Genomic DNA, 9,480 nt, shown 5'->3' on the forward strand with positions numbered 1-9,480 from the left:
TAATCTCTTCTAAATAATCACTGAACTGTATTTTGGTTGCTAATTAACCCCCTTATTACTTCTCGGTATAAAGGTATTATAAAGGCATGGTACAGACTGGAGGTTTGACTGTCAATTTTTACTGTAAGTTAGTTAAAGTTGTGGGCCAGATATTTAAGGTTATGCCTGCTTAGCAAATCTGTATGTCTACTGCCCTTTTCTAGCTCATGGCCATCTCTAGCCACTGCTCCTCCACCAGTCCTAGTTGGCTTTATTATTTATTTATTCTATTTATATAGCCACCCAGCTCACCTAAGTGACTCTTCAGCACTGCTGATATCATTGATCAAACTTATCTTCACAACTAAGACCTTTCTCCTTTTGCAGCATATAGCTAAGACTAGAGCATGAGCTGACTGCTGTCAGGAAATCAGAAGACGCTTAATCCTTGGGAGAAGAGCAATGACCAATCTCGATAAAATAGTTAAGAGCAGAGACATCACACTGACAACAAAGGTCCGCATAGTTAAAGCAATGGTGTTCCTCATAGTAACATATGGCTGCGAGAGCTGGACCATAAGGAAGGCTGAGAGAAGGAAGATCGATGCTTTTGAACTGTGGTGTTGGAGGAAAATTCTGAGAGTGCCTTGGACTGCAAGAAGATCAAACCAGTCCATACTCCAGGAAATAAAGCCAGACTGCTCACTTGAGGGAACGATATTAAAGGCCAAACTGAAATACTTTGGCCACATAATGAGAAGACAGGACACCCTGGAGAAGATGCTGATGCTAGGGAGAGTGGAGGGCAAAAAGAAGAGGGGCCGACCAAGGGCAAGGTGGATGGATGATATTCTAGAGGTGACGGATTCGTCCCTGGGGGAGCTGGGGGTGTTGACAACCGACAGGAAGCTCTGGCGTGGGCTGGTCCATGAAGTCACGAAGAGTTGGAAGCGACTAAACGAATAAACAACAAGAGCATGAATCTGAAAAGATTTTGGGGGGGGGGCTTCCTTTGGGAAGCAGAAGAGTCTTACAATCCCTGAAAGTGGGGTTTTGAATGATGCATGTCAGTGCTGCTGAAATGAACATTTTACTGGAGAATATTAGGAATTTTTCAAATATGACCCAAAGAAACACATTTGAGATTTTCCCTTTTTCATGTTTCACTTGTGTTACACATGAATGTTCATAAAAAGACAATTCACTGAATAACCCCAAATCAGGACAGATGTGGAAAAAGCATTTCTGTCCCTAGACAGAGACTTCAGACATTGGAGATTAACAGGCAAACACTCCAGAGCAGAGTATGGCTATCCAAGTAGAATGAACCCTAGACATTAACTAGTGCTTAAGTGAAAGACAGCCTGAAGCCTGTTAGGCAGGGCCCAGACAAGGATCATGTCCAGTCCTTCAGATATGACCAGCTGAATCTCCACAAGTGAGATAGACTAAGAGACTGTTAAACTATGTAGTTCAGTTAAATGTATCAGGATAAATTATATTAAATTAGCTGTGAAAGCGTTCCAGTTAAGCTATGGTACAATCCACAGACCAGGAGGCTGAATGCATTCCGTTGTTATGTATCCAATGTTGGTTTATTATGCAAAATATGTACTTCTAATGTGTTAAACCCAACATATACAACTAATCTACTTAACTGTGCCTAATAATATATCTATAAGTGACAATATTATAGCTATAAGTGAAAAGTGATAACACTTAACAATCTTACAAGTTTCCTTTTTACCCCATGATTTCTAACTGCTCACCTTTAAGGACTGGGAATTCTGTTCCTTTTACCCTTTTACTTTTTACTTAGCCCTGTATCCTCCTCTACCTTTCAACCCTTATACTTCAGTAAGTCCTGCTGAAGTTTGAATTAGCATTGTAATTGTTCCCTTTAACTGACTTCTGGCTGTCAGTCAGGAGCCAGCGCCTAGTCTCCTCTAGAGAACAATCACTCACGTGGATGTCAGGCAAATATGGTGCATGGAGAGAAAAAATGCTCTGCATCCTCAGTTCCATAATGCATAATCGTCTCCTATGACTGCCTCTTTGGTCATAACTGATGCATCAAGTTAAAATTTACAGAACATCCCTCTGCTCAATATATCCTTTAAATCAGCCTCTTTCAACCTGGTCCCCTCTGGATGGGTTGGGAATGCAACTCCCTGAATTCCCAGCCAAAAGCACATGGTCTATCATAGATTCTGGAGGCTGCAGTTCCAAGACATTTGGTGGGAACCAGGCTGGGGGAGGTTGATTGTTGTACCACTTTAAATACTTTTTTGTTCCCCATAGAGAGGTGATTTTTTTAGGCTTCTTCAGAAGATGCAGCAAAAGCTTTTTGTATTTATCAGAACATATATAACATAGATTATTTTCATCTTTTTGTAGTAGATGAGGGAGCATGATCAAGGTCACAGGTCTTGAGGACAAAGAAATTACTGAATTATGAACACTTTGTTTATATCTTATAAAGCTAATCCTCTTTTTAATCATGCTGAGAGTTCACTAGTCTAAGATCGGCTTCCTAGCTGCACAGAGAAACAATACATTGTTCCCAGGTGGTGAAAATAACTAACCTGGTTTACACTCTTTTGAAAAGTTAACACATAATCTCTTTGCTGCAAAGGAATTTTGAGTGTTTGTAGAGATGCAGACAGTATGCACAGAAACAAGAGTACACGTCCATAATGCACAGAGCCAGTAACGCAATAAATACATGTTTGAATTGATAAATATACTTTTCAAGAAGTGATATCCCGCTCCCTCCCTCCCTCCTTTGAAATGCAGCTGACAGTCTTTTTTTCCTGTATTCTAACAAAACACCTCTAACCCTGGCTAAAGCTGTAATCTTGTGTTCTTCCAGACCTCTGCATGCTTCCCAAGGAAGTAAACAGAACAAATCTAGTTCAATTTAGTTTTCAGGCAAATATTCCAGATTCCCCTCTCCTGGTTTGTTGCATTTCTCAGAGGCTTAAAATAACTTTTCCTTCAATACCTTCAACTTTTTTTTTTTTTTTTTGCCCTGCAAAAAGTAGACCAGCCCAATTCTCATTCTCTGTATTAAGAGCTGCTAGACGTTTAGGTTTTGAGTGTTCAAGCAGATCAGTCCCCGTTAGTTGCTTAAGACTTACTCCAAAGAATCAGCAAATGATATAAGAGAAAGTAGACCCTTTCTGACTGCTCCCTTGCCTTGTATTGCATACCTGAGCTATGGTGGTAATCGTTACTGTTTGCTTCTCCCCAGTATTCCAGATAATGTTCCACAAGACCACAAGTGTAACAGCACTGCTTCAGTGGTAAATTGTTCCTGAGTGATCCTCAAAGAATGCTGAATTGGTCTTGTATTTAATCTATTTTCCCCACCCTCCCAATGGGTTTGCTCTGTTTCCCAAAACTTTTCTCTTAAACAAGTCCTGACAAACGTGTATCATAGTTTCCTGCCTCTACTCCACCCTATAAATTATCTAACACAGCAGGAGAGAAAGCAAGCAAAAAAAAAATCTGCCTCCAGGAATTAAATTTAACTACAGGGAAGAAAAGCAGCAACCTACAAAGTCAAATAGACCAGCCATTTGAAATGTAAGGAGAGCTCTGTTGGATAGGCCCAAGGGCCTCCCTACTTCAGCACCATTTTCACTGTGCTCACAGGAAACACGTCAGTAGCACATGAATGCAGAATCAGTTGAACTTTGAGACATTAGGAATAGGCGAGGAGCTATCACTGTCGTTTTACATGCAAAAATCCACACTTAATGCCTTGTCTTCTTCATTTGAGCACTATAAATTGAGCTAAAGCGGTTTTATTTTGTGTTAGACAACATCAGCGATAGCTTTAAGAGGGGCAAATTGGGCAATTGTCTAGGGTCTCACATTTCAGCCCCTCCCCAATTTGGTACAATTTCAGTAAATGAAAAAGGAAAGTTATGATGAACAGTTTGCTGGGCCCTTCCCTTATAAAAGAAGCAGCCAGCTGCACCAATATATTTCTCTTTTTTTAATAAGAATTTTATTATATTTCAAAGTATAGTTAAAATACAAAAGCAGAGAGTACAGTAAAGATAGAACTAAAAGAAAAAGAACAGAAACTATAAAAGTCAAAATAGATAGAAAATAGAAACAGAAGGTGGCTTCTGACGACTTCCAATACAGATATAAGTACAATTAAAAAGGATATTCTCCTACCATTAATTAATCCATATTAACATTATTTCTATCAAAATAAAGTATCTAATCATCAAAACCCACAATCAAAACTTCATTTTTTTTCCAAGACAAGCATGTAATCTAAAAGAGGTTGCCATAAAGAGACAAATCCAGTAACAGTATTATCTCTTATTAAAGCTGTTAACTTCGCCATTTGAGCCAAGTCCATTAATTTAATAATCCGTCCTTCTACTGTAGGTATTTGTGGATCTTTCCATCATTGTGCATATACTAATCTTGCAGCAGTGATCATATACAAAAGCAAAGTTCCATGTTGTTTCTCCAATTCTTTCTCCATCAAACCCAATAAGAACAGTTCTGGGTTTTTTTGTATATTCACTTTAAGGATCTTTTGAATAGTAATACGGATCTGATCCCAATTTTTCTTTAGCCTTTTCACAGGTCCACCAAAGATGATAAAAGGTTCCTTCACCCTGCAAACATTTCCAACAAACATTCATTATGCCATTAAACATTTTTGACAACTTATCAGGAATCTTAGATACCAATGATACATCATTTTATAAAAAAATTCCTTTAAGTTATAATTCAATGTAAATTTCAAACTGTTAGTCCACATATTTTCCCATTGCTCCAACATAATATTGTATCCAAAATTTTTAGCTCATTTAATCATACATTCCTTGACTTGTTCATCTTCCAAATTCATCTGTATCAACATCTTATACATCTTAGTAATAACATGTTCATCATTCATAGAAAGTTTAATCTCAAAATAAGTTGTTTCATTGACAAATCTATAATGCTTTTTATCCAACTTAAAACGTTCTAACAATTGCATATAGGTAAACCAATGACATGTAAATCCTTCCAATTCTAACTTTTCTCTTGTTTTAAAGTTTGGTTCACTCTCCTCAAAATTTAAAAAAATCTTTGTACTTTAACCACTTTATTTCTCCCACATTTTCTCTTCTAACAAATGCTTCCTGAGGTGATAACCACAAAGGTACATTAGGAAACAATCTTACCTTGTATTTATTCCAGATCCACAATATGGCATTCCTGATATAATGGTTTTTAAAATCCTTATTAACTTTAACTTTGTCATACCACAAGTTGGCATGCCACCGAATCTTAATTCATGACCTTCAAGTTGTAATAATTTTTTATTCTCCAAAGTTATCCATTCCTTCATCCAAAGCAAACAACAGGCATCAAAATACAGTTTTAAATTAGGCAGACCCAGACCTCCTTGTTCCTTGGCATCTTGTAACAATTTATATTTAATTCTTGGTTTTTTGCCTTGCCAAATGAACTTCGAAATATCTCTCTGCCATTGTTTAAATGGTAAATCTGTTGACAAAATTGGTATAGTCTGAAAAAGAAACAACATTCTAGGCAAAACATTCAACTTAATCACAGAAATTCTCCCCATAAGAGACAATTGTAATTCTTCCCATCTTACCAAATCTTTTTTCACGTCATTCCAAATTTTACCATAGTTATTCTGAAACAACATACTATTTTTAATTGACAAAATCACCCCCAGATATCTAACTTTTTTTTCAATCTTGAAGCCCGTCTTACCCATCAACAATTCTTGATTAGGCAGGGCCATATTTTTAATTAACATGTTTGTTTTTTGTTTATCAATATATTTCTATGATTGCATTTGTTACAACCTATTCTGAGTAGGTAAACCCTCTATCATTTTAGTAAACTACAGCCATGTAATTAAGTTATCAGTTTATTGATATCAGATTAAAATATATGAAGACAGAATAAGGTTTTCATCACAAAAAGATACAAAGAATAGAATTTAACTTTTTGTTCTTTGCTTTCCTTTATGAATCATGATGACAGTACTTTTAAGGTTTTGTCACAGGCTGAAAAATATTAGAATAAAATCAGAGATCTCAGAGGTGGTAAGCTGCCATGGGTGATCCTGATGACACTCTCACCCAGGTCCCCCCAAATTCTAAGCCTGCTGTAATAATTCCAAATCATTTCCTTGCTACTGCAAGTCTAAAGATCTAAAAATAGATCTAGATTAATGTTTGTGCCCACTACTAACCTAAGCCAATGACTCCTCTCCGATTCATAGTGTATGCTGCAGAGAGAAGGTATCCCAATGTACAGGACATGAATCAACCATAGTGGTCTGGTTGCACATGGAGTCCAAAGTTTTTAATTTAAAAAAAATGTAGGTAACTGGGTGTGGACCTTAGTATCAGAAGCAGGGCACACAGTGAAATAAATATGAGGAACTTCTAAAGTTGCAGCTTTCCTATCACTATTATTTCCTATTGCTATTTATTTATTTATTCATTCATTCAATTTCTGTGGCCACCCATCTCAGACAAATAACTCTGGGTGGCGAACAATCATAAAATCTGTTAAAACCAAGTACAAACACAATCCAAAAATTATATATGTTTATTCGTTTAGTTGCTTCCGACTCTTCGTGACTTCATGGACCAGCCCACGCCAGAGCTTCCTGTTGGTCGTCAACACCCCCAGCTTCCCCAGGGACGAATCCATCACCTCTAGAATATCATCTATCCATCTTGCCCTTGGTCGACCCCTCTTCCTTTTGCCCTCCACTCTCCCTAGCATCAGCATCTTCTCCAGGGTGTCCTGTCTTCTCATTATGTGGCCAAAGTATTTCAGTTTGGCCTTTAATATCATTCCCTCAAGTGAGCAGTCTGGCTTAATTTCCTGGAGGATGGACTGGTTTGATCTTCTTGCAGTCCAAGGCACTCTCAGAATTTTCCTCCAACACCACAGTTCAAAAGCATCGATCTTCCTTCTCTCAGCCTTCCTTACGGTCCAGCTCTCGCAGCCATATGTTACTACTGGGAACACCATTGCTTTAACTATGCGGACCTTTGTTGTCAGTGTGATGTCTCTGCCCTTAACTATTTTATCGAGGGATTTGTCATTGCTCTTCTCCCAAGGATTAAGCGTCTTCTGATTTCCTGACTGCAGTCAGCATCTACAGTAATCTGCAGATATCTGTATAGCAGCCAAGAAAAATTATAACTATATATGTTATTTATTTATTTATTTATTTATATTTCTTTAATTTTTTTATACTGCCTTTATTATTTTTTTATAAATAACTTATGGCGGTGAACATACCTAATACTCCTTCCTCCTCCTATTTTCCCCACAACCACCACCCTGTGAGGTGAGTTGGGCTGAGAGAGAGTGACTGGTCCAAGGTCACCCAGCCAGCTTTCATGCCTAAGGCAGGACTAGAACTCCCAATCTCCTATGAAATTATTCAATTATTCAATTTCTATGGCCACCCATCTCAGACAAGTGACTCTGGATGGTGAACAATTACTTACTTTCCTTCTTTTTAATAAACAGAAGTTATGGGAAACAACTATGGAGTAACTCATGTATTGTAAGGTGTAGGCCAAGAGCCAGCAATTCTTAGGCCAGAATTGGCAATTATATAAACCAGTGTTTCTCAACCTTAGCAACTTTAAGATGTGTGAACCTCAGCTCCCAGAATTCCCCAGCCAGCACATTCAAGGACTACTCAAGGCCACCAGGCACCACACAAAAAGTCTGCTACTTCATGGGAAGGGCAGAAAGAAGAAATCAAGGAAACCACCATGCCTATAAAAGGCACTTAGACCCTCACACCAGCAGTTGTTAATCAACTGTTTTGTTGGCTTGATTCTTGTTTGCAATAAAAATTCTCACCTAGCTGAACTACAACAAAATCTATTGATTCCAGAGGAAAATATTTTATTTATTTTCTATCCTGCCTTTATTATTGTTATATATAACTTAAGGCAGTGAACATACCTAATACTCCTTCCTCCTCCTATTTTCCCCACAACAACAACCCTGTGAGGTGAGTTGGGCTGAGAGTGCCTGGCCCAAGGTCACCCAGCCGGCTTTCATGCCTCAGACTGGACTAGAACTCACAGTCTCCTGGTTTCTAGCCCAGCACCTTAACCACTAGACCAAACTGGCTCTTAGTAGTTCTTCAGTATGGGTTTCAGTCCATCTGATAGCCACCCTTAGTTGCAGAATTATAAATATTGCAAAAGAAAAGGGATTTACTTAAATTGCCCCTCCATGTTCCTTGTCAAGGCTGGTGAGGGTAGGTGTTTCTTGGCAATAAATTCCTTAGTGTGCTATTTTATGAATCATTCTACCTAAAGTATTTCATTTTGAACTTCCAGTTGTCTTCGCCCCCCACCCCAAGGTGAAGAGATTCCTTTAAAGGGAACAAGAAAATATTGTTGAGCACTGCTGACTCACGACTTTAAAGAAATGGTAGCACTCTTCTTTTCCAACCAGAAATTACTCTATAACCAACTATTTATTGAGCTTCCTCTTTAAAAACTATCTCCTCATGAACTAAAAAACTGAGTATATACTTATTGTAATATAATATTGTATAATGTAATACAATATTACTTATTGTAATATAAATAAAAATTGTTTTTTATGTATGTATATTGATTCATTTTAGTTTTTCTTCTTTTTTAGTTTCTGTTGTTTCAAAAAAGAGCAATAATGGCTTGCCTCAGTTTGCCCACGTAACCCTCTGCTTAATGAGCTGCACTGGTTGCCCATTTGCTTCTGAGTGTGATTCAAGGTGCTGGTTGTTACCTACAAAGCCCTACATGACTTATGACTGGGTTACTTGACAGCTGCCTGTCTCCCATAACATCTGCCTGGGTGATTCAATCCTGCAGGGTTGGTGCACTCCAGGTTCCTTTGATTAAGCAATGTCATATCTCAGGACCCCGGGAGCATGCCTTCTCTGCAGCAGAGCCTGCCCTCTGGAACAAGGGTCCCCCCAAGATCTGGAGGGCCCCCACTCTGCTGTTGTTTAGAAGAGCCATGAAGACCTGGCTCTTTACCCAGGCCTTCAGCGAAGGAGAGTGAGATCCCCCACTTCATTTTATTTTATGCATTTTCTATCCCTCCTTTATTATTTTTATAAGTAACTCAAGGTGGCAAACATACCAAGTACTCCTTCCTCCTCCTCTTTTCCCCACAACAACAACCCTGTGAGGTGAGTTGGGCTGAGAGAGAGTGACTGTCCCAAGGTCACCCAGCCGGCTTTCATACCTAAGGCAGCACTAGAACTCACAGTCTCTTGGTTTCTAGCCCAGCACCTTAACCACTAGACCAAACTGGCTCTCATTGTGCTTGCCATCTTTTATCTTTTTTATGTTTTATTGATTTTATTGTAATTTCTTTGTTGGGAGCTGTCCAGGATCACTGAGAATTGGGTGGCATACAAGTTTAATAAATAAATAAATAAATAAATGTTACATATATTGTTTTATATTC

The 9,480-nt window shown here is 38.3% G+C and overlaps 1 protein-coding gene across 1 annotated transcript in view; it reads right to left on the reverse strand.

Annotated features, from left to right (window-relative positions):
• The window catches only part of COL17A1 (collagen type XVII alpha 1 chain), a 67,634-nt gene extending 64,287 nt beyond the window's left edge, over positions 1 to 3,347 (reverse strand). Inside the window, exon 1 of the mRNA XM_063307122.1 lies at positions 3,192 to 3,347. The gene's annotated coding sequence lies outside the window, so the exon portion shown is untranslated. The remainder of the gene's footprint in view (positions 1 to 3,191) is intronic.
• Positions 3,348 to 9,480: the final 6,133 nt, after the last annotated feature.

Source organism: Candoia aspera, chromosome 6 (assembly GCF_035149785.1).
Source record: "Candoia aspera isolate rCanAsp1 chromosome 6, rCanAsp1.hap2, whole genome shotgun sequence".
Classification (NCBI taxonomy): domain Eukaryota; kingdom Metazoa; phylum Chordata; class Lepidosauria; order Squamata; family Boidae; genus Candoia; species Candoia aspera.